The 23,069-nt window shown below is 39.1% G+C and overlaps 1 long non-coding RNA gene across 1 annotated transcript in view; it reads right to left on the bottom strand.

Moving 5' to 3' along the window:
• LOC144308521 (uncharacterized) overlaps window positions 1-23,069 on the bottom strand; it is a 129,322-nt gene that overhangs the window by 4,220 nt on the left and 102,033 nt on the right. The window contains exon 3 of the long non-coding RNA XR_013374999.1: window positions 13,124-13,178. This is a non-coding gene — a long non-coding RNA (uncharacterized LOC144308521). The remainder of the gene's footprint in view (window positions 1-13,123; window positions 13,179-23,069) is intronic.

Below are 23,069 nucleotides of genomic sequence, written 5' to 3'. Positions count from 1 at the left end.
TTTGTGGGATGCATGTCTAGCAATGCTTAGCAGGATTTTATTTTATTTTATTTTATTTTTTTTTTAGCAGGATTTTATACCTATAAATACCAATATTAAAAGAGAAGAAATATCTCTAAATCAAGAACACAATCTTACATTTTATGAAACTAGGAAAAAGGGTAGCAAACTAAATCCAAACAATCTAAACCCTTCCAAGAAGGAGTAGAAAATAAGGACTAGAGGAAACTAATGAAATAGGTAATAGAAAAATTATAAACAAGACCAATAAAGCTAAAACTTAGCTCTTGGAAAGGATCAACAAAATTGAGAAACTTTAGCTAGACTAAGAAATAAAGAAAGAGAACTCAGATTACTAACATCAAGAATGAGGGTAAGAGTGCTAGGCTGGCTCAGTTAGAAGAATGTGTGACTCTTGATCTCAAGGTCATGAGTTTGAGCCCCACATTGGATGTAGAAATTACTTAAAAGTGAAATCTTTAAAAAAAGAGTGAGACAGGACATTACCATTGACTTTATAGAAATAAATAAGATTATAAGAAAATGACTTTATAGAAATAAATAAGATTATAAGAGAATGCTATGAACAATTGTATGCTAACAAATTAGCTCACATTGATGAAATGGACAAATTTCTAGAAAGACAAACTACTGAAAATGACTCAAGAACAAATAGAAATGGAAATAGACCTACAAGTAGAGATTGAACAATTCATAAAAAAAAAAATCCAACAGAGAAATATCCAGGACCAGGTGGCTTAACTAGCAAATTAGCAAAGTTTAAAGAATTAATGACAATCATTCACAAACTCTTCCAAAAAATAAGAAAGGACAGAACATTTCTCAACACATTCTAAAAGGCAAGTATTACACCGAGCCTAAAACCAAAGATATCACAAGAAAATAAGACTACACACCAATGTCCTTTATAAATATACACACAAAAATCCTCAGCAAAATACTAGCAAACCAAATCCCACAACACATAAAAAACTTTTACCCCATGACCAAGTAGGATTTATCTCAGAAATACAAGGTTTATTCAACATACAAAAATCAATGAATGTAATATAGCATATTAATAGAATAAAAGACAAAACAATATAATCATTTCACAGATGCAGAAAAACACGACAAAAAAACCCAACACCTTTTTATGATTAAAAAAAAAACACTCAGCTCTAGTCATAAAACAGAATGTCTCCAACCTGATAAAGGACATCTTTGAAAAATCCACTGCTAGCATCATAATTAATAATAAAAGACTGAAATCTTTCCTCCTAAGATCAGAAACAAAATACGGATGTCTTCTATTGCTGCTTCTAGTTAACATTGTATTGGAGTTTTGATCATGGAGAGTTAAGCAAGAAAAAGAAAGAAAAGCATCCAGATTGGAAAGGAAGAAGTAAAACTATCTCTAGTTGCACGTGATTGTATATAGCAAATTATAAGGAATTCACAAAACAACCTATTAGAAGCAATAAACCAGTGTAGCAAGGTTGGAGGAAACAAGATCAACACACAAAACTCAATGATGTTTCTTTAAACCAGCAATGAAGAATACAAAAGTGAAATTAAGAAAACAATTTTATTTATGAGAGGATCAAAAAGATGAACATACTATGAAAATACTTAGGAATAGGGATTCCCGGGTGGCTCAGCAGTTTAGCGCCGCCTTCAGCCCAGGGCCTGATCCTGGATACCCAGAATCAAGTCCCACGTCCCGCTCCCTGCATGGATCCTGCTTCTCCCTCTGCCTGTGTCTCTGCGCCTCTCTCTCTCTTTCTCTCTCTCTCTCTCTCTCTTTCTTTCTTTCTTTCTTTCTTTCTTTCTTTCTTTCTTTCTCTCTCTCTCTCTCTCATTAATAAATAAATAAAATTAAAAAAAAAACTTTCATGAATCAAAGAACCCTATCAGGAAATTGAAGGGGTGCCTGGTTGGCTCAGAGGAGCCTGTGACTCTTGATCCTGCGGTTTTAAGTTCAAGCCCCACCATTGGGTGTAGAGATTACTTACAAATAAAATCTTAGAAAAAAAGAGGAATTGAAAAGACAAGTCACATAATGGGAGTAAAATTTTGCAAATTGTATTGCTGTTAAGGTTGTAGTATCCAGAGTACATAAAGAATTCTTCCAACTTAGCAACAAAAAGGCAACCTAATTATTTTTTAATAAATTTATTTTTTATTGGTGTTCAATTTGTCAACATACAGAATAACACCCAGTGCTCATCCCGTCAAGTGCCCACCTCAGTGCCTGCGACTCAGTCACCCCCACCCCCTGCCCACCTCCCCTTCCACCACCCCTAGTTCGTTTCCCAGAGTTAGGAGTCTTTCATGTTCTGTCTCCCTTTCTGATATTTCCCAGTTATTTTTTCTCCTTTCCCCTTTATTCTCTTTCACTATTTTTTATATTCCCCCAATGAATGAGACCATATAATGTTTGTCCTTCTCCGATTGACTTATTTCACTCAGCATATTACCCTCCAGGCAACCTAATTAAAAACAGGCAAAGGACTCAGATAGACATTTCTCCAAAAATATATGAATGACCCAGAAGTTCATGAAAATATACTCAGTGTCATTAGACTTAGGGAAATGCAAATCAAACCACGAGATACTACTTCACATCCACCAAGATGGCTATCATAAATAAGATGGACAAGAACAAATGTTGGTGAAGCTATGGAGAGATTGAAACCCTCATATGTTGCTGGTGGCTCTGCAAAATGGTACAGCTGGTTTGGAAAACAGTTTAACAGTTCCTCAGAAAATTAAACATAGAGTTACCACATGAGCCAGTGATTCTACTTCTAGGTAAATAAATGAAAATATGCATTCCTTAAAACTTGTGTATGAATGTTCATAGCAACATTATGTATAACAGCCAAAATGCACCAACAATCCAAGTGTCCATCAATAAACTGATAAACAAAATATGGTCCAGCCATACAATAGAGGATTAATTTACCATAAGGGGAATGAAGTACTGATGCATGCCACAACATAAATGACTGTGGAAAACATGTTTAAGTCAAAGAAGCCAGACCCAGTGGCGACAGATGGTGACTACACTCACCGTGGTGACCACTGAGTAATGTATAGAATTGTCGAATTTATATGTCGTATACCTGAAACTAATATAACATTGCATGTTAATTATACATCAATGAAAAAAAGAAGCCAGACACAAAAGGCCACATATTGATCATTCCATTTGAGATGTGCAGGATGGGCAAATTTATAGAGACAAAAAGGAGATCATGGTTTGTGATCAAGGAGATTCACAATTTTGTGAATATACTAAAAAAAGAAGCACTGAATTGTACACTTTAAAAAGGCATGTGAATTACATCTTGGGGGGATAAAAGGAAGGATAAGAGGAGAAAAAAAAACAGTACCACTACCAAGTAAATGAAATTGCTGATGTTGTCACAGATCCTCCTGAGGTGCCAATTATTTTCTCTGTGAAGGGAAGGGGTAGGCTCCTGATAAAGCCAACATCTAATTGGGAATGGCTGTGCTCCAGGACCCTGCGGGACAAGTTTTAATAACACTCCTCTAATAGTTACTCTAGTAATTTCTCCAGAAATGTGTGTAGTACATTTTGCTTTTCCCAACAATTTCTGTTAAAAGCACAATGATGTTTTATGTTTCCCGTTTCATCCAAAAGTTAGGTGCGCAGGTTGTTCTAGAAAGTTTTCCTCTCCAGCTGGGCTATAGACATTCCAATGAGCCAATCTTGTCTTTGATGAGAAACCGAATCTCAGTTATACATGTTGCTGGCCTATGAAAGAGGATTAATGCTGTGTCAATTAAGTGACATGCTCTGGTTTGTAATTTAAATCCTGTAGATTTGTGATTATGGCATTTGTTTTTACACTGAAATGGGAGAATATAAATACTTAGGTTTGTGTCTAATGATTTTGCCAGCTAGTTTGCCAGTGAAAAGTTTTCCCTTCACTTTGTTGTTAATGCTGCTGGGCTTCCTGCCAGTTCAGTCACAATTACCCCACACTGTCATCTTGTCATCTGAAAGAATTCTGCAGTTGTAGATTCTGAACAAATGTGGACTGAATGAATGAATGATGTGTTTTTCTTGTTTATTTTTCTTGGGGGGAGGGTGTTACAGAATCATAAATAAATGCTTTATATTGTGATTTGGCCACTAAGAAATTAAGTCCGCCATCATTCAAATGAGAAGTCAGATGGCAGGAAGTAGTTCGACAGGGGCATGATGGGAGTATTTATGAACATGGATCATCTTTGTTCCCCACCAAGAGCATGGTACCTAGGAGCCCAGAAAAAAAAAAAAAAAAAAAAAGCAGGCAAGAGTGAGAGTTAGGCTGTAAGAGAAGGTGGGGCTTCCTGTGTCCAATCTCTTTACTTCCTCCTCCAAGCTACTGACCTCCCCTTAACTCCATTACTGAATATAGTCTTTGTACTGGCATGGGGTGTATATAGTTCCTTAGAGGACCCTGAAAGATTGGGTTTGTTGAGGCTAACACCTATTGCTCTCTGTTGCCCCTTGTGGATGCACAGAGGGAACACAGCATGTGTCCCTCCCTGATGGAACGATACTGTAATAGTCTCAACGTGGGGCAGGAAAATAATCTGAATTTGAAGAGTCAGCAGCTATAACACTGGATATATAAGGGCAGCACGTGGGTTAAGCTTGGAAATGGCTTTGATTGTTTGCTTGTGGATGCCAGTGCTGGCCTACTGGGGTCCTTGTCCTGATTATTTTGTTTTGTACTGTTTGCTAGACCATTTGTCAGTCCTATTTCTCTTCCATTCTTTGGAAGAGTATTGAGAGGTCTTTAAACTCCAACCTGAACACCACCGACCCATGAACAACAGTGCCCACTCCTGGCAATTATCCAGGGAATTCCTGGAATAACCAAAAGTCTGAGTGGCAGATTCTAATTCCTTTCTTGGTGCGGACTCTTCCTACATTTCTCTATCTACATTTCTCACCTGAGTCTGGAACTGTGAGGGGCTTTTTATCATCCACTCCCCATTACAGTTGGGTCCCAGGTCCCACCGCTACCAGGCTTGAATGTAACTTAACTCCCAGTCCAATTCTAGGCCCACTTCCTATGGAGGCTTTTTGGGTGTATCTTGTTTCGGCCAGAAGTGGGTTCTAAGAATTGGGGTCAGAGAATGTCCATGCTGGCTGGCATACAACTATCAACACAGGAATTATTCAAGAAAGGAGAGGATTAAATGATGGTAGACATATCCACCACCCCCTTCTTCCACCTGTCTGCGGGAGAGCTATCCCCAGACCAATTGGTGAAGCCTCTATAACTAATAGTGGTAATGAAAATAATAATGGTTACAGGGCACCTGGGTGGTTCAATTGGTTAAGTGTCTGACTCTTGATTTCAGCTCAGGTCATGATCTTGGGGTTCTGATATCCAGCCCCACTTCAGGCTCCATGTTCAGTGGGAGTCTGCTTGAGAGTCTCTCTCCCTCTCCCCCTCCCCCTGCTCTTTCTCTCTCTCTCTAAAATAAATAAATAAGATTTAAAATAATAATAATAGCTGCATTTATTGAATGGGCACTAGATTCTAGCCACGTGTCATACAGCTCTATGAGCTAGGTATTATTAGTCCTACTTTAATGTTGAAGGATTTGAAGCTTAGACAAGATATAACACTTGTGGCAGAGTAGGGATTCGAAACCAGGTCTGCCTCCAGAGCCCATGTTCCTCCATAGCACATTGTTCCATTTGTGTTAGAAAATCATGGGCTTTTGGTGGTTTTGGTGCTATCGTCAGAAAGAAATATATATATATATATATATATATATATATATATATATATATATATCACCCTACATGGAGGCTGAAATGGTAGGGGGAAAGAGATGTAATTTGACCCTCAGAATAAACATTTTATTTATTATTAGTATCCTTCCTGTGACTATAATCAAATCTCAGCTCCAACAATAAAGACAGGAAGTATGTCCAGCTTAAAATTTGGGGCACTTGGGCGGCCCAGTTGGTTAAGCATCTGCCTTCAGCTCAGGTCATGATCTTGGGGTCCTAGAATTGAGCCCTGCCTCAGGCTCCCTGCTCATTAGGAGCTGCTTCTCCCTCTCCCTCTTCCTGCTGTTCCCCCTGCTTGTGCTTGCATGCTCTCTCTCTCTGTCAAATAGATAAATAAAATCTTTGAAAAAAGTGTATCTGTATAATATTTATGGTAAAATCTACCTTTTTAAAATTAATCCAAATCACAGAAGATAACAGAACACAGTTTTCTTTCTCCCTCTATTCTATCTTTAATCTCACCTATCTATATTTGAATTTTCAAAGGAAATTTTTGTTAAGTTTTCTTACCTACATGCTATATAAAGTGCATAAATTTTATGTGCATCTCTCAGTGAGTTTTCACAAGGTAAAAATACCCATGTAGTCACCGCCCAAATCAAAATAAAGAACGTGACCAGGGCACCTGGGTGGCTCCGTTGGTTGAGCATCTACCTTCGGTTCAGGTCATGATCCTGGAGTCCCCAGATTGAGCCCCGTGTCCGGCTCCCTCCTCAGTGGGAGTCTGCTTCTCCCTCTCTCTCCTCCTGCCCCTCCTCCCTGTCTCGCTCACTCTGTCTTTCAAATAAATAAATAAAATCTTAAAAAAAAGAATGTGACCAACATCCTAAAAGTCTGCCTCTCAGGAAGCCTACCTCCCCACTCTCCCCACTCCTGCTAAAACAAATGAATAAATCTTTCTTTTAATTACTAAAATAACTACCATATGATCCAATAATTCCACTTCTGGGTAGTTATCTGAAGGTAACAAAAACAGTAAGTGAAAAAGATATATGTACCCCCATGTTTAGTGCAGCATTATTTATAATAGCCAAGAAAAGGAAGCAACCCAAGTTTCTATTTTGAATGAATGGATAAAGAAAATGTGGTATACACACACACATATGCACATACACACACTAGAATAATACTCAATAATAAAAAAGAATGAAATCTTGCCATTTGCAACATGTATGGACCTTGAGGGCATTATCCTAAGTAAAATAAATCAGAGAAAGATGGGGGATCCCTGGGTGGCTCAGCAGTTTAGCACCTGCCTTCAGCCCAGGGGAATCCCGGGATTGAGTCCCACGTCAGGCTCCCTGCATAGAGCCTGCTTCTCCCTCTGCCTGTGTCTCTGCCTCTCTCTCTATCTCTGTGTCTCTCATGAATAAATAAATGAAATCTTTAAAAAAATCAGAGAAAGACAAACATCTTATGATCTTACTTATACGTGGAATCTAAAAAAACAAACAAAAAATCCACAAACCCATTGATACAGAGAACAAATTGGCAATTGTTAGAGGTGGGGGAGATAGGTGAAATGGGTGAAGGGGATCAAAAGGCACAAACTTCCAGCTATAAAAAGAATAGTCATGGGGATGTAACGGACAGCATAGTGACTATAGGTTACAATACTATGTTTTATATTTGAAAGCTGCTAAGAGAGTAATCTTGAAAGTTCTCATCACAAGGAAACAAATTGTACCTGTGCATGGTAGTGGATATTAACTAGACTTATTGTGGTGATCATTTTGAAATATATACAAATATCAAATCATTATGTTGTATACATGAAAGTAATGGCATGTTATATATCAATTATATCTCAATGAAGAATAAGTTGAAAAAATGAAAATGAAAAGACAACATGATGAAACCTATGGGATGCTGTGAAAGCTGTGCTCAGATGTACATTTATAGTGTTCAATGCTTACGTTTAAAGAAAAGAAAGATCCCCAATCGATAACCTGACTTTATACCTTTGACTTTAGACTTCTACCTTTTACCCCACACATCACAAAGCAATTCTCAGACACCACTTGGCTGTCCTACCATGCAGTTCAATTCTGACACTATCTATCTGGAGACAGCATCAGGTTCTGTAGGTTAAGGGCTCAGTCCTAGGAATTGGGAATCAGTCACCCAGATTCTAGTCACAAGTCCAGGTTGTCATCTGTGCTTCTGACCAACCACCTATAAATCAGAGGTTCCCACAACTCCTACCTTGGACTCAGTAATTTTCCAGAGTGGCTCACAGAACTCAGGAAACCCATTTACTCACCAGGTTACTGGTTCATTACAAAGGATACACATCAACAGCCAGATGAAATGATATAATACTTAGGCAACGTCCCAAAGGAGTTTCTGTCCTCGTGGCGTTTAGTGCCAGGCGTGGTAGCACATGGAAGCATTCTGGTTCCCCAACCTGGAAGCTCTCTGAACCCCAATCTTTTGGGTTTTTATAGAAACTTCATTACATAGGTGTGATGGGTCAAATCACTGGGCATTGGTAATTGACTCAACCTCCTCCTGGAAATCAGGGAGAGAGATTGAAAGTTTCAAGCCTCTACTCAAGGTCGGTTCCCTTGGCAACCAGCCTCCATCCTTAGGTGCTTTCTAAAAGTCACCACATGGGGCTCCTGGGTGGCTCAGTGGTTGAGCATCTGCCTTTGGCTCAGGGCATGACCCCCAGGTCCTGGGTTGGAGTCCCACATCAGGCTCTCTACAGGGAGTCTGCTTCTCCCTCTGCCTATGTCTCTGCCTCTCTCTGTGTGTCTTTCATGAATAAATACATAAAATCTGAAAGAATGAAAAAGAAAGAAAGAAAGAAAGAAGAAAGAAAGAAAGAAAGAAAGAAAGAAAGAAAGAAAGAAAGAAAGAGAAAAGTCACCTCATTAACATAACCCCAGTTGTGATGGAAAGGGGCTTATGATGAGTAACAATACATCCATTTCACCTTTATGGCTCTCAACCAATTACAGGAACTAAGAGTAAGAAACCACATATTATAACAAAAGATGCTCCTATTGCTTTGAGAATGCCAAAGGTTTTGGAAGTTGTGAGCCTAACAAACATGAGAAATATATTTTGGTCATCTGAGGAATCAAATACACTTATTTCTTATACTCACAATACCACAGGTATTCAAATACTTATACACAAATGTTCATAGCAGCACTGTTCACAACTGTCAGAAGCTTGAAATAAACCCATAGAATCATGAACGACTAAGTGCCATGCAACACATCCATATAACAGAATATTATTAAGTCATGAAAAGGAATGAAGTGCTGCCATGTGGATGAACCTCAGAAACATACCGAGTAAAAGAAGCCAAACATAAAAGGTCATATGTTGTATGATTCCATTCATATGAAACACCCAGAATAGGCAAATCCAAAGAAACAGGAAGTAAGTTAGTGGTTGCCAGAGTCTAGTGGGGAGGAGGGAAAGGGGAATGAGAGCTTACTGGGTATGGATTTCTCTTTGTGATGAGGAAATATTTTTGAATTCGAGGTGATAATTGCACAACATTGTGAATGTACTAAATGGCACTGAATTGCACAATTTAAAGCTGTTAATTTTAAGTTATATGAGTTTTACCTCAGCAAAAAAGAAATAATGAATAAAAAAGAAAAAAGAAAATAAACAAGAAAATGGAAAACTTAAGCCCTAATATATCAATATTTTGTTAAATGCAAATATAAGTAGATGTGTTGAAAAAGAGATTGGCAGAGTGGTTAAATGAACGTTGCTCAACTCTATGCTGTCTACAAAAACTGACTTCAAATATAATTAAGTTAAAAAACCAATATAATTAAATAGAGAGATTAAAAGTAAAGGAATGAAAAAGATATAGCATGCAAACTTTAATCAAAAGAAAGCAAGGGGGCACCTGGGTGTGGAGCCTTCTTGGGATTCTCTCTCATCTCTCTCTCTGCCCCCTCTCCCACTCATGTATGCACAAACTCTCTCTAAAAAAGGGAAAAAGAAAGCAGTATTGGCTTTATTAACACCAGATAAAGTAGATTTCAGAGAAAATATTACCAGGGACAAAGAAGAACATTGCATAACGAGAAAAGGTTCAACCTACTGAGAAGACACACTGATCCTAAATATGTACACCAAAGTACAGAGCTTCCAACAACATGAAACAATAACTGATAGAACTAAAAAGAGAAACAAACAAGTCCACAGTATCGTTAAGGGCTTTAACAATCCTGTTTCAGCAATTGAGAGAACTGACATAAATAATAACCCCTTAAGGGGCACCTGGATGAAACAGTCAGTTGAGCACCTGACTCTTGGTTTTGGCTCAGGTTGTGATCTCGAGGTTATGGGATTGAGCCCCTTATCGGGCTCCACACTCAGTGCAGAGTCAGCTTGATATTCTCTCTCTCCCTCTGCCCCTACCCTGCTCATGCTCGCACACTCTCTCTCAAATAAATAAATAAATCTTAAAAAATACACCCCCACCCTACAGCACCTGGATGGCTCAGCCAGTTAAGCATCTGCTTTCTGCTCAGGGTCCTGGGATCAAGCCTCAGGTTGGGCTCCCTGATCATTGGGGAGCCTGCTTCTTCCTTTGCCTGCTTCTCCCCCTGCTCGTGTTCTCTCTATCAAATAAATAAATAAAATATTTTTAAAAACTACCCCTTAAAATATTCATGTTTTGATCCCCAGAATCTCTGAATATATTACATGACAAAGTGGTAGGCAGAATAATACACCCCTAACCAAATTGTTTATATTTTACTCCTCAGAACCTTGGGAATATGCTACATTCCATGGGAATTAAAGTAACCAATGGAATTAAATTTGTTTATCAGTTAACCTTAAAATAGATACATAATTCTGGATCATCTAAACAGGATAAATGTAGTTACAATGGTCCTTAACTGTGAAAGAGAGAGGCAGAAGAGTGATGGGAAGTGAAACGGCTCCAATCCACTTCTGGTTTCAAATATGAAAGAAGAGGGCCATAAGCTAAGGAAAGTGAGCAGCTTCTAGAAGTAATGGACAAGGTAATGGATTCTCCCCTAGAGTCTCCAGTAAAAACAGTAGTCCTGGTGACACATTGTATTTTAGCCCAGTGAGACCCATTTCAGACTTCTGGACTATAGAATCATAATAAATTTATGATGTTTTAAGCCACTAAGTCTGTGGTAATTTGTTACAGCAGCCACAGAAAACTGGTTAACCATTAACAACCATTAACCAACTGGTTCTGACACTCCTCCCAACTACAGCAGAAATAATTCTTTCCAAGAGCACATGGCACTTTAACCAAAATAGACCATATCCTGGGTCATAAAACAAACCTAAAAAAATTAAATGAATTTAAATCATACAGAAATTGTTCTCTGACCGTAATGGAACCATACCAGAAGTCAATAAGAGAACTTACAGTAAAATCTCCAAACACTTGGCAGTTAGACAGCATACATCTCAATAATCTAATGGCTTGGGGCGCCTGGGTGGCTCAGTCGGTTAAGTGTCTGCCTTCGGCTCAGGTCATCATGATCACTGGGTCCTGGGATCGAGCCCCACATCGGGCTCTCTGCTCAGTGGGGAGTCTGCTTCCTCCTCTGCCTGCCACTGCCCCTGCTTGTGCTCTCTCTCTCTCTTTCAAATAAATAAAATCTTAAAATAAATAAATAAGTAATCTAATGACTCAAGGAGGAAATCTCAAAGGACTTCAAAACTACATGAAACAGAATGAAAATGAAATACAACATATTAAAACTTGTAGGGTGAAACTAAGGCAGTGCCAAGAGGGAAATTTGTAGCATTAAAGGTTCAGAAAAGAAGAAATTTCTCAAAAACAATAATCAACCTCTCACTCAAGAACCTTGAAAAAAGAAGAGCAGAATAAGCCCAAAGAAAGCGTAAAGAAGGAAACGATAAAGAGCAGAAGTCAATGAAATTGAACAGAGAAAAATCAACAAATCAAGAAGCTAGTTCTCTGAAAAGAGCAATAAAATTGATAAACCTCTTGATAGGCTGATAAAGAAAAAAGAGAGATAACACAAGTTGTAGATACCAGAAATGAAAGATAGGGTATTGGGGCGCCTGGGTTGCTCCGTCGGTTAAAGGTCCGACTCTTGATTTCAGCTCAGGTCGTGATCTCAGGGTCGTGAGATCCAACCCCTATGGGCTCACTCAGCGGGAAGTGTTCTGGAGATTGTCTCTTTCCCTCTCCCTCTGCCTCTCCCCCGGCTCATGGATGCACTGTCTCTCTCGTTCCCTCTCTCTCTCACAAAAAAAAAAAAAAAAAAAAAAGATAGGCTATCACTATATTCTCTGCAGACCATTAATAGGGTAACAAGGGATTACTATGAATAACTTTCTGCACAGAAATTTAACAATGTAAATGAAATGTATCGATTCTTCGAAACCTAAAAAATGCCAAAACTCGCCCAAGAAGAAAGATATTAATAGTTCTGAAATTATTAAATAACATGGATTTGCTAGTTTAGAACTCTCATAAATGAAATCTCCAGCCCCAGAGAATTCTACAAAGCATTTAAAGAAGTAACGTCCATTTTACACAATTTCTTCCTAGAAAATAGAAGAAGAGAGAGCATTTCCTGACTCATTTTATGAGGCTGGTAGTGCCTTGATACCAAGATTAGGCAAAGACAGTACAAACAAAGAAAACTACAGATGAGTCTGTAGTTTGCATGAACTTAGACATTAAATTCTCAACTGAATATTAACAAGTTGAATCTAGCAATATGTGAATAGCATTAGATGCCACAACCAAGTGGATTTCATTCCAGGAATTCAAGACTGGTTCATCATGCAAAATATAATGCGCCATGTTAACAGTGTAAAAAAAAAAAAAGATTCGAACACCTGGATGGCTCAGTGGTGGAGCATCTGCCTTCAGCTCAGGGCATGATCCCAGGGTCCTGAGATTGAGTTCCCCATCAGGCTTCTCTCAAGGAGCCTGCTTCTCTCTGCTTATGTCTCTGCCTCTCTTTCTGTGTCTCTCATGAATAAATAAATAAAATCTTTTTTTAAAAAAGGTTAGATAATACAATTTAGGTGATACAAACCAAGTTTATTTCATCCTTTATGAAGTGGGCCGCCTCCTTTCAGAGAACTACAAAATGAGGTGGAAGGCAAGAGGCTCATACAGGATAAAGAATAAGGAAGAGACAAAATAGAAAATATCTGATTGGCTGGGGTCACATAGTCAACCTTGTTGGGGGTGAGAAAGACCCAGAGCTAGCTTGGCATTTGAGGATTCCCTGACCAGGTTGCAATTCTGATCAAGCGGAGTATTTATAGGGATGCCAAAGTTACCTGAGTTTCAGTTTGCTGCTGTGGCATCGCTGACAGAGGCGGCTCCATCTGGGGCCTAGAAAGTTATTTCAGCAACAGCAAAAGAGAAAAAAAGAAACATCATTATATCAACTGATTCAGAAAAGGCATTTGACAAAATTCGAAACTCATTCATGTTTTAGCTTAGGCTGCTATAACAAAATACCATAAGTTGGGTACCTTAAACAACAGAAATTTATTTCTCACAATTCACGAGGCTGGAAATTCCAAGATCCAGGTGCCAGAAGATTCGGTTCCTAGTGAGGAACTTCTTCCTGGCTTTCAAGAAGTAGTATCACTGTATCCTCACATGGTGGAGAGAAAGATTTCAAGTCCTTCCTCTTTTATAAAGGTGTTAATCCCATCATGAGGGCCCCACTCTAATCATTTGATCTAACTCTAATGACTAGCCAAAGATCCCGCTTCCAAACACCATCACATTGGGGATTAGGACCTCAGCATATGAATTATGGAGGGACACAAGCATTCAGTCCATGATATTCATGATGAAAGCTCTCACCCAACTAAGAGTGGAGGTGAACTCTCCTCAACTTGATAAAAATCATCAACAAAAAACCCTACGGCTCAGGGCACCTGGGTGGCTCAGTCAGTTAAGCATTCAACCCTTGATCTCAGGTCTTGATGTCAGGGTCGTGAGTTCAAGCCCTGAATTGGGCTCCATGCTAGGCTTGAAGCCAACTTAATAAAAAAAAAAGTCAGATAAACTACTGTTATTAAAAAAAAACCCTACAGCTAACATGCTTAATGGTAAAATACTGAATGGTTTTCCCCTTGTCCCCTTTGTTCTCTCCCCACCCTTATTCATCATAGTACTGGAAAGACAAGAAAAATAAATACAAGACATACAGATTAGATATAAGGAAATAAAACTATTCCTATCTGCAGGTGTTATATTGTCTAAGTATACAATCCCAGGAGTTTACCAGAAAGCACTGAGAAAAAGTGAATTCAGCTAGGTCAAAGGTCACTGGACAACATAAGAAACATACAAATATCAATTGTGTTTTTATATACTAGCAATGAACCAATGAGAACCAGAATTAAAAGCACAATACTATTTACAATCATCAAATACAATGAACTTATTAAGTATAATTGTAACAAAACTTGTATAAGATCTATGTGCTAAAAACTCCAAATAAGCAAATAAGCACATGAAAAGGTATTCAACATCATTAGAGAAATGCAAATTGAAACTATAATGAGATATTATGTCTCTCAGAATGGCTAAAATGAAAAATACTGATGATAGCAAATGCTGGTTAGGATGTGCAAAAACTAGATCTCTCAAACATTGCTGGTGAGAATCTAAAATTGTACAGACATTCTGGAAAATAGCATGTCAGTCCTTTATAAAATCGAATATACACTTGTGTACCCGCAATTGTACTCCTAGAATTTATCCCAGAGAAATGAAAATCTATGTTCACACAAAAAACCTGTATGAGAATGTGTAGAAAGGCTTTATTCACTATATATCTTTTTTTAATTCATAATATCTAAAAGCTGGAAACAACCCAGTAAATCTTCAATGGGTGAGTGGTATATTCAAACTATGGTTTATCCATGGCATGGAATACTACTCAGCAATTTAAAGGAAAGAACTTTTTGTATGCACGACTTGGATGGATCTCAAGGACGTTATAGAGTGAAAGGAATTCAATCTCAAAAGGTTACCTACTGTAAGATTCAATTTATTTAACATTCCCAAAATGATGAAAATATAGAGATGGTGAACAGATGCGTGTAGTGTTTCTGAACACTTTTTTTTCATTATTGGACTCCCTAAGAAGACTTTTTATGGAAAAAGTTCTGGAAGGCCACAACCATGGTAATGCCTATGATTCTTTTTCAGGAAGGAGAGAAAAGGTTGAAAGAGATAGGGCAGGAAGTCACACTTCTCAGAGTATACATCTTTGCAGTTTGGACTTCTGAAATCATGCACATTTTCAAAGATAAAATTTAATCAACAGGATGGGAGGAGGAACCCCAAACAATAAAATAAGAAACAAATGTGTAAAAAACAAATTTCTTTTTTTAAAAGATTTATTTATTCATGAGAGACACACAGAAAGAGAGTCAGAGACAGAGGCAGAGGGAGAAGCAGGCTCCTCACAGGGAGCCCAATGTGGGACTCGATCCCGCATCCTGGGATTATCCCCTGAGCCAAAGGCAGACGCTCAACCCCCGAGCCACCCAGGCGTCCCCAAATGTGTACATTTCAAATGAATAACATAACCACATTAAAAACAACTAAGCCCAGTAACTTTGGAATATGGTGCTTGGTCTATATAGCCTTGGACAAGGCATAAACAAAACTGCATGCAAATCTTCAACCCTTTTTTTTTTTTTATCTTCAACCCTTTTAAGTAAGTTTGTTTTATGTAGTAGTATGAGTGCAGGAACTCTGAAACTGTTTTATGTGTATTGGAGTCAATGAGTTCTGTTGTTGGAAACCAGGCCTCTCACTGGAAGGAAGGGGATAAAGTTACAAAACGGGTGAAAGCATGAAGTATCTTGTTGATTTGGACTGGAATTGGAATTAGCAGCATGTATTCACAATTTCTCCAACATGAAGAGAAAAAAAAAAACGAGAATGTGCACTACAAAGTATTATTTTTTAAAAGATTTTATTTATTCGTGAGACACAGAGAGAGAGAGGCAAAGACACAGGGAGAGGGAGAAACAGGCTCCATGCAGGGAGTCCGATGCAGGACTTGATCCTAGGACTCCAGGATCACGCCCTGGGCTGAAGGCAGATGCTCAACCGCTGAGCCACCCAGGTGTCCCAACAAAGTAGTAAATATAGATGTATATCTATATAAATTATAAACATGCACAGATACATTCTAAAGTATTATTTATATGGAGAGAGAGAGAGAGAGAAAGATAGAAACAAAGAGAGTGTTCTGTAAAACTGATTAGAAAGTGATCCCTAAAGTTTTCAAACAAGCCAGCAATTTGCCTAAGTGTTCTTGCTTTTATTCTTTGGTTTTTTGGGGTTTTTTTGTTTGTTTTGTATTTACTTTTTTTATCTCCTTTCATTTTTGAAACCACTTATGTGGTTTTATACTCCTTTTATTTTAGAAGCAGTGGTTAATAGAATGAGTTTGGAAGTCAGATAGTTTGTGTTTCAATCCCAGCTTTTTCACTTATTAGCTGTGTCGTCTCAATCTAGTTCCTCTCTCAAAACCTTGGATACCTGGTTAGCAAATGCTGGTTAGGATGTGCAAAACTCATTGTCAAATGAGAGTAATAGTTATGTCACTCAGAGGGACATGTATACACATACCTCACAGAGGATTCTATGAGGAAATGTATATAGAGGGCCCAGCATACTTTATATACTCAGTATCTAATTGATACCAGTGCTATTGCATGGGATTATTATTATGGAGTGACACAAGTCATGAATTTATGATATGTTGCTTCTTCCACAAGTAAGAAAATAAATAAGCTTTGAGCACTAGAGTGTCTCAGGTGGTTAAGCATCTGCCTTCGGCTCAGATCATGGTCTCAGGGTCCTGGGATGGAGCCCCGCATTGGGCTCCCTGCTCAGCAAGGAGCCTGCTTCTCCCTCTCCCTCTCACCCTGCTCCTGCTCACTCTCTCTCTTGCTCTCTCGCAAATAAATAAAATCTTTTTAGGGGAGCCCGGGTGGCTCAGCGGTTTAGCACTGTCTTCAGCCCAGGGCCTGATCCTAGAGACCCAGGATCGAGTCCCGCAACGGGCTCCCTGCATAGAGCCTGCCTCTCTCTCTGTGTAAGTCTCTCATGAATAAATAAATAAAAATCTTTAAAAAAAATAGGCCGTAATGCCTAATTCAGATATTGGACAATCATATAATTTATCTGTTCGCCTGTGACAGATGGATACAATCTGGGAAGTTATGATAAAAATGTCAAAATATTTAAAAATTGTAACACTTGCTGTAATTCTTTCAATTGGAGAGGAATTCATCATAAGAAATTTTCTGTATTTGGGACTTTTAATCAAAATGGTTTGGTTACTGGGACGCCTGGGTGGCTCAGTGGTTGAGCGTCTGCCTTTGGCCCAGGGCATGATCCTGGGATCAGGGATCGAGTCCCACATCGGGCTCCTGGCAGGGAGCCTGCTTTTCTCTCTGCCTGTGTCTCTGCCTCTCTCTGTGTGTCTTTCACGAATAAATAAATAAAAGCTTAAAAAAAAGAAAGGTTTGGTTACTAATGGAGCAAAAAGTTGTCACTACCAGGCTCAATGTCTCCTTCAGGAGATAAAGGAAGTAACTTGGAGTCAGCCATCCTGTGTTTGAGTCCTAGAACGGCCTTTTCTCACTGTAACACCTTGGGCAAATCATTTAAATTCTTTAAATATTAGTTTCCTCATCTGTGAGATCTGGATAATATTGTCTATTCATAAGCTTGTTATGAGGATCAAGTGAGAAAGAGTGTGAACACACTTTTGTAAACAGTGAAGCGCTATACAAGTATATCAGATGGTATAATATATTTTGTGGCACAAACCTCAAAGACAGAAGGGGAAAATGGTTCTAGTGTATTTTGACTTGGTTTTGTAAGCTGTGATTCTGTTACCTCACTAAATGCCAATACTATTCTCTGTAGCTATCCAAAGATAGATTTATGAGACATATCAATTTAGTTCACGAACTGTAGTGTTTTTGCTACCTGCTATGGTATGTGTCCTTTACTTAACCTTTCCCTGGCCACCCTGTTGAAAAGGAATTATCTTGTGGTAAGAAAATGATTAGTGTGAGGGAATAAAATCCTGCAAACAAAATCTGTTCCTGTTTTTTGTTAATCAGTTAGAAATAAATTTACTTACCCATAAAAATGAGTTTAGCCAAATTAGAATACACTTTCTGCTTCCAAGAAATATTGATACCATCCACTAGCATATAATCCAAAAGTAGGCTGAAAGCCCATACTGTGGGCTTACATTTCCAAGTTTTCTGTGTTTTGTAAGACACTACCTCAAAGGGCCAAGACAATCAGTTGTAAAATTTTCAAATGTACTTATTAGCCTCTGTCTTTCTGTATGTGAGACTAATCCATGTCATAGATTCATGGAAATTGCCTGGTTACTTATGTAATTTGATGGATAAAGTCTCACTGTCCCCTCTAAATGACATAGTCTAGTTTACAATTTATTAATTCACTTAACATTCTCTTTGCTCTCCAGGAGCATTCTTATTCTTTTAGGAAGGAATGAAAAACAAAGTACAACACATTTTTCTGTGAAACTTTCTGTTTAGGCTCATTCTGCTTTACATTTTCATTCAGATGATAAACAAAAGAGCATGCTTGAAACACTAAGTCAAACTTTCCTGATTCAAGTTTTCTCCTGACAGCAGTTCCAGTCTTACCAATTCCTAAGCACTAGTCTATAAAAATGGGAAGCTTTGGTTTTCGCTCTCAACTGTTCAGAAAACTCTACCAAACCTTAGTGGTCCTCAGATGCCACTCCCGAATCTGTGGCTGAAATTTTAAGTTGACATCTTTTTTCCCCCCAAAAAAACTTACTCCTTTTAAGAAGCACTTAGGAACATTTCAAAAATTTCTTTAAAAGTTCACCACACTTGGGGCGCCTGGGTGGCTCAGTTGGTTAAGCGTCTGGCTCTTGATTTTGGCTCAGGTCATGGTATCGGCAGATCCTGCTCCCTGCTCAGCTGGGAGTCTGCTTCTCTCCTTTCCCCTCTGTTCCTCCTCCCACCTCCCCACCCCCACTTACTCTCTCTCTCAAATAAATAAAATATCTTTTTTAAAAAGTTCATTAGACTTCCCTTAGCCTCTATATTCAAGGAAGTCTGGATATAGACTTCTGTTTAGGTCCAAATGAGGTTTGATGAAGAAATTGTAAGCAGGGATATACACAGGTCTCTACAATCCACAGGTAAGAAAGAGAAAAGCATTTTTCTATAGCATTTTTTCATAGACTTTTCAGTTCTAGATTAAGGAGCATTAAAGGTCATCTACTCAAATCACCCATGTGGTGGTAGGATCTTCTTTCCAATACTTGACAAATGCTTGGATACTTGGAATGACAACCCCCTGTCTCAGAAGGTGGCCAACTCCATTCTACTCACATTAATCCAAAATCTATAGCTTCCACTCATTTGGTCCTGTTCTGCTCCATGAGGCCATTCAGAAAAAGTCTGAATCCTCATCCACATAGCAGTCTTACACATATTTGAAAATAGCTTTCAAAGTGTGCCTGGCTGGCTCAGTCAGTAGAACATGTGACTCCTGATCTTGGGTTGTAAGTTCAAGCCTCACATTGGGTGTAGAGATAACTTTAAAAAATGAAATCTTAAAAAAAAAAAAAATGAAATCTTAAAAAAAAAAACCACAGCTTTCATGCCACCCATGTTATGTCTTCTCAAGGCTGAACTTCTCTAGGTTTTTCAAGTGTTGTCTTCTTCCTATGATAGTGGAGGCACTTAATAAACAAACATTCATGGGATGAATGAACAAGTGGTTGCTCGTCTTTGAATATACTGTTTTTTACTACATCATTTTAAAAATTAATATTTCTGGAGTGCTTACTATGTGATACTTCATTTGATCTTCACAATAACCTTATTATTATTCCTATTTTACAATTGAGAAAACTGAGACATCGAGTGTTTAAGTTACAGTCAAAAGGAACAAAACTGGGATCCCTGAGTGGCGCAGCAGTTTAGCGCCTGCCTTTGGCCCAGGGCGCAATCCTGGAGACCCGGCATCAAATCCCACGTCAGGCTCCCGGTGCATGGAGCCTGCTTCTCCCTCTGCCTATGTCTCTGCCTCTCTCTCTCTGTGTGACTATCATAAATAAATAAAAAATTTTAAAAAAGGAACAAAACTGGAATGTGAAGTAGGGCAGTGTGACACTCAAGCTCATATTACACTCATATGCATTCTTAAAAGTGTTATTCAGAGTGTGTCAACTGTACTCAAATGAAAATATTTTTAAGTGTTGCTTACAAATGAACACTAATGCCTTACGTACAGCAGAGAGTAAAGTATGACTATCATCTACTTCTTAGACATTATATTTCCATTAATGTGGTCCTGCATCAACTGAATATTGGGTGGAAGGGGGGAAATTAATATTATTGGCTTTACATTAAACTTATTTATTTATTTATTTTTATTTGAGAGCAAGAGAGAGAAAAAAAGAGAGCAGACACAGAGGGATAGGGAGAGGCAGACTCCCCACTGAGCAGACAGCCCCATGTGGGGCTCCATCCCAGGACCCCAGGATCATGTCCTGAGCCAAAAGCAGACACTTAACCAACTGAGACATCCAGGTGCCCCAAGCTCACTCTTTTAAAGTTACAGCATTTTGGGGTGTCTGGCTGACTCAGTTGATGGAACGTCTGCTTGATCTTGGAGTTGTTGAGATTAAGCCCCAAGTTGGGTGTACAGATTACTTAAAAGAAAAATAAAGTGATACCACGAGGAGCCTCGGTGGCTCAGTTGGTTGAGCGTCCTACTCTTGATTTCAGGTCATGATCTCACAGTAATGGGATCGAGCCACACTTCTGGCTCCATGCTCAGTGCAGAGTCTGCTTGTTCCTCTCCCTCTGCTCCTCCCCACACTTGCTCTCACTCTCTCTCTCCCTCTAAAATAAATAAATAAGTACAATCTAAAAAAAGTGATAGCATTCTCAACCTGTATTCATGTAGTTGGTTGTCCAAACTCAAGTATATGACTTTATATATATTTTCTTAAAGATTTTATTTATTTATTTATGAGAGACAAACAGAGAGAGGCAGAGACATATGCAGAGGAAGAAGCAGGCTCTCTGCGGGGAGCCCAATGTGGGACTTGACCCCAGGACCTGGGATCATGACCTGAGCCACAGGCAGACACTCAACCACTGAGCCATCCAGGTGCCCCATACAACCTTATATTTTACACCTGTGAAGTTTCATCTTTCCTGATTCAGTCAAACTTATCCAGATGTCTTTGAGTTCTGGTCTTGCTGTCTAACAGACTTACCAGTCCTCCACATTCACATCTAATGAAACACAAATGAATTGATCATGCTCTATTTTCTTGAAAAGTCTGATGAACGGGGGAAGGGTGCAGAAATAGCCCTATGGCAAACCACTAGAAACTTCCTTTACAAGTGCCATAATTTCATTTCTCAGCACCTTTTGAGCACAATAATTCAATCAGCTGCCAATTCATCAAATTGTTTAAACAACCAGCTCATTCCATAGCAGATTATTCACAATAGCCAAAAGTTGGAAACAACGCTAATGTCCATCAACAGATGAATGGATAAGCAAAGTGTGGCACATACATCTGAGCCTTTTTAGTAAATTAATTAATTTGAGAGAGAGAGAGAGCACGAGTGAGGGAGGGGCCCAGGCAGAGGGTGAGAAGCAGACTCCCTGCTGAGCAGCAAGCCTGACTCAGGGCTCAATCCCAGGACCCTGAGATCATGACAAGAGCTGAAATCAAAAGTTAGAGGCTTAACAGCCTGAGCCACCCAGAAGCCCCTCACTTTTTTGCCCACGGGTTTTTGTGATTGCAGACTGCCAGCTCCTCAGTCATCCCTGCTCCCTCCACCACCACCACCACCACCACCCCCACAACACCATCAGAACTCTGGATAACTGGGTCCTCTGGAGCTGCAGCTGTGTGAGTGTAGGGCTGCTACTTAGTCCCCTGCAACTGGTCCCCAGTGCAGTGCTCACACACAGGTCTGACCCCTGCAGTGTGTACCTACCTACCCCCAGCCCTTCTGCCAACACAGACTTCCATGACCATGTACATGCCATTATGGAAAATACTACGGCAGTTTCTCAAAAAAGTAAAAACAAAACTATCATATGAGCCAAAAGTTCTGCTTTGGTGTAGGTATCTGAAGGACACAAAATCACTATCTCCAAGAGCTGTCATCTGCACTCCCCTGTTCACTGCAGCATTATTTACAATGGCCAAGACATGGAAACAACCTAGGTGTTCATTGCTGGTTGAATGAATGAAGAAATATATGCATACACACATTCACACACACAATGGAGTATTACTCAGCCATTAAAAAAGGAAGGAAATCGTGGTGCCTGGGTGGCTCAGTTGAATGAACATCTGACTATTGGTTTTGGCTCAGGTCATGATCTCAAGGTCCTGGGATCCAGCCCACCTCTGGCTCTGCATTCAGCAGGGAGTCTGCTTCTCCTTCTCCCCTGCCCCTCCCCTCACTCACACATTTTCCTCCTCTCTCTTTCTCTCAAATAAATAAATAAATCTCTTTTAAAAATAAGGAAATAGGGTCGGGGGAAAAAAAAGGAAATCCTGCCATTTGCAACAACAGGGCTGGATTTTAAGGGTATTATGCTAAGTAAAAGAAGTCATACAGGGGATCCTTGGCTCAGCTGTTTAGCGCCTGCCTTCGGCCAGGGCGCGATCCTGGAGTCCCGGGATCGAGTCCCACACCAGGCTCCCTGTATGGAGCCTGCTTCTCCCTCTGCCTGTGTCTCCGCCTCTCTCTCTCTCTGTACTGTCATGAATAAATAAATAAAATCTTAAAAAAAAAGAAGTCATACAGAGAAAGACAAATACTAATACATCTCACTTCTATGTGGACTCTAAAAACATCAAAGCCATTTAAACAGAGAGTAGACTGATGGTTACCAGGGGCTGAGGGGGTGGTATGGGGAAATGGGGATACATTGGTGAAAAAGTACAAACTTTCAGTTATAAGATAAATAACTTCCGGGGATGTAATGTATAGCATGATGATGATAGTTAACCATATTGTATTGAGCCTTGAGAGTTGGTATAAGAGTAAATCTTGAATGTTCTCACCATAACTACAACAATAACAAAATGGTAATTATGTGAGGTAGTAGATGTGTTAAGTAACCTTGTTATGGTAAACATGTTGTAATATATACCTGTATCAAATTAATCAC

Source organism: Canis aureus, chromosome X (genome assembly GCF_053574225.1).
Source record: "Canis aureus isolate CA01 chromosome X, VMU_Caureus_v.1.0, whole genome shotgun sequence".
Taxonomy (NCBI): Eukaryota; Metazoa; Chordata; class Mammalia; order Carnivora; family Canidae; genus Canis; species Canis aureus.
This window is presented reverse-complemented; position numbering and strand designations above follow the sequence as displayed.